The sequence below is a fragment of the Colobus angolensis genome, unplaced genomic scaffold (assembly GCF_000951035.1).
Source record: "Colobus angolensis palliatus isolate OR3802 unplaced genomic scaffold, Cang.pa_1.0 Scaffold30, whole genome shotgun sequence".
Classification (NCBI taxonomy): domain Eukaryota; kingdom Metazoa; phylum Chordata; class Mammalia; order Primates; family Cercopithecidae; genus Colobus; species Colobus angolensis.
The window spans coordinates 9939695-9942569 of NW_012116266.1; the positions used below are offsets into that span (position 1 = coordinate 9939695).

General features: G+C 48.8%; 1 protein-coding gene across 2 annotated transcripts in view; it reads left to right on the forward strand.

The window, feature by feature from the left end:
• The window catches only part of SATB2 (SATB homeobox 2), a 203782-nt gene that overhangs the window by 9877 nt on the left and 191030 nt on the right, over positions 1–2875 (forward strand). For both annotated transcript variants that reach the window (XM_011949970.1, XM_011949971.1), the window contains exon 2: positions 1202–1282. The gene's annotated coding sequence lies outside the window, so the exon portion shown is untranslated. The remainder of the gene's footprint in view (positions 1–1201; positions 1283–2875) is intronic.

Genomic DNA, 2875 nt, shown 5'->3' on the forward strand with positions numbered 1-2875 from the left:
ATTGGCGGCTTTTTACTAAATGACATAAGAAAAACTTCGGGGGGGGGGGGAAGAAAATGGGAAAAATATGAGCAGATTCCCGACAAAAAAGTCAGTTAGAAGGAAACTGAGGGATAAAAATGTCCCCCAGATGTGAACTTCATGTTTTGAGCACGGAAGCAAACTATCTCCTAATGCACAAAATCGGTTTTAGATAGAAGTATTTTAAAAAATCAAACGTAAATAAAACAACTCTTTTCTGGTTATTTTGTTTTAAAAATGTTTGGAAATAAACCTTTTGAGGGATACAAAACGAAACCAAACAAATATTCTTGAATCATCATCAAATTTATTTATTTACTGTTTTAAACAGTAGAAAATTCTAGCGAAGGTAAAAATATTATTTAAAATATATCCTATTGTCGAAATTAAATCTGCTGGAAATAATCGCTTCAGTTGAAATAAAGTCAACACAAAAATTGTGCAGTAAAAAGCGTATGTAATTTGAAACAGAAAGGGCCTTTATTAGAGACAAAACTCGAGAGGAAAAAAACCCACACCGGACATACATCACAAAACTTTCTAGAACTCTCCTTTAAATCGAAAGAAATCTGTAAAATGTGATATGAAATACAACTCTACAAACATTCAAAATACATTTCTGGTCATAATTAATCGTATTTGACATTTTCCTCTAAGTTTAATGCAACTTTAAATAATTTAGGTTTTTTCCTAACATGATAGATTTTTTTCAGTATCAGAAATGGACAAGAGGAAACTCCAATAAAGAGAAAAGCAATGAATATAAAAGGGTGCAGAATCTGAAAACAAACTAGCCACAATGTACATTTAATTGTACTTAAATGTATATTTCATTTAAATAGTCCTTCTCAGGGGTTTAATAATTTAGAATCAATAGTTCCCTTCAAAACATAATAAAATATTTACACTTTATAAAATATTAACCGATTAACAATACAGCCGTGTTGTTTATAAGAGTGTAACTGAAGTCCTGCAAATCATGCTGTTGACACAAGCCTGTGAGGTTAGCGAAGTGATCCTTAGCAAAATGTAAATGAAGATCTTCAGACAGTGGTGTTTATAAAATAGCTCATTAATGACTTAGGATTGAATCGCTCCAACCATTCGCATCATCAGATATAATAATAGTGACGAATCAGACAGGAAAGATCCTGGCTAAACCATTTGCATTTTTTTCCAGAAGTACTGAACTCCTAATATCACCAATTCTTCTAAGTTCCTGGACATTGATCCGGAGGAGGATTCGCAGTTCAACATCAAGGTAAGGAAGGATACAGCATTGTTACCGTTGTTGAGATATTAGTAAGAAATACGCCTTTCCCCATGTTGTAAACGGGCTAAGTTTGACAGTGGTAGTTGGCTTTTGCAACACCCCCTTCCCATTTCGACATATTACAGATTGAAGAAAAAGTTTGTTGCTCAAACTTACAGCTTGTTTCTTTGCAGCCCCAAACCTTTTAGCTACCACCACGGGTTGATTTACTAGACCCACTTTGCTCTCACCGACTTCGAACTGTGCATTTTCTCCCACCCGTTTGACTGGGGGTGGGATGCAGGGGGAGGATGGGGCTTGGTGAAGAAAACCAGAGAAAGGCAAACGCTGCCTAAAACTCCCAGGGTGGCTCTCCTAAGATTTGCTATCCTGCTTGTTTCTTTTCTCGGCCGGGATCCGACCGACTCCCGGATCGCCTCGGACTTCTTTGGAACTTGGTGGGCGGCGTCTGGGTGCCGGGTTCGTGGTGATCTGGGCGCCGACACTTAGGCCGGGGGCAGGTTTCCTTCCTGGGACCCTCTCTCTTCCAGAGGCTCTCAAGCCTCTAAGCCCGCGCGCATGCCGCCTACCAAGGAGATGCGGCTAGTGGAAGGCGGTCTTGTCCCGGGCACAATCGGCGGACTCAGCTTTCCGCAGTCTGTGCACCCAGCCGGGATTTACAGAACTGCTCCCGAGAGCGTTTCCCGAAACCGAACTTAGTTTGGCCCTCTGGCGCCGCCGTACAGTCAACGCTTCTTAAGGGGGATCGGTGGCTCTTGCTGCGGGAGCTGAGGGAGAGCCCTCGGGGTCTTGGGGATTAGGAGGGAGAGTCAACATGTGCGGGAGGGACAGGAGGCGCAACCAGTTGAGGGGGATTCTCTGGTCTCAGGGCCGGCGGGGATGCATCCACATTTTCTCGCCTAAGGTCCTAGCGGCTAATGTCCGCCGACGCCCCTGGCATCTCGCGGGGGCAGCGGCCCTTGCCCACGTGCTTTTCCTTAAGGAGGCACTGCGCCCAAGCAGAATCGCAGGGACAAAAGCGCGGCCAGAGGCCAGCCTGCTCGGCTAGTGCCCGCGCCACCTTAAATGAGCACCGCGGCCGGAGTCGGGCTGCCGCGGCCGCGGCCGCGGCCGCGGGAGTCGGCAAAAGTTTGTGGCTCTGTTACGCCTTCGCGGGACCTGCTGGGGACGCTCCTGTGCGGCCTCCCCCAGGGCGGGGAGGCTGGGTCCTCACGGCACAGCTCTGCAGGCGCCAGCAGCCCTGGGCTCGAACAGCTTGGGGTCCCCAGGAGCCACAGTCCTGTAGCCCGAGGACAGGCAGCCCCACCGCCCTCGCCGCCACCGCGTCACGGGCTCCAGGCGGCCCGGTTTGCGCCGCTCGCGATGTCGCCGGAGCGGCGAGCGCTCCAGGGATGCCATCCAGGGATGCACCCTACTCTGCACCCACCACGCAACCCCCATTCCTGTGCCACCCACAGCCCGGCGGGCAGTGGCCGTGCTCCTGCCATTCGGGACACCCGGGCTATTGTTCCGGACTCGCGGCCGTGCCAGCTCTGAAGGAGAAGCGGCCTTCCCTGCGCGCGCGGCGGCACGAAGCGCGGC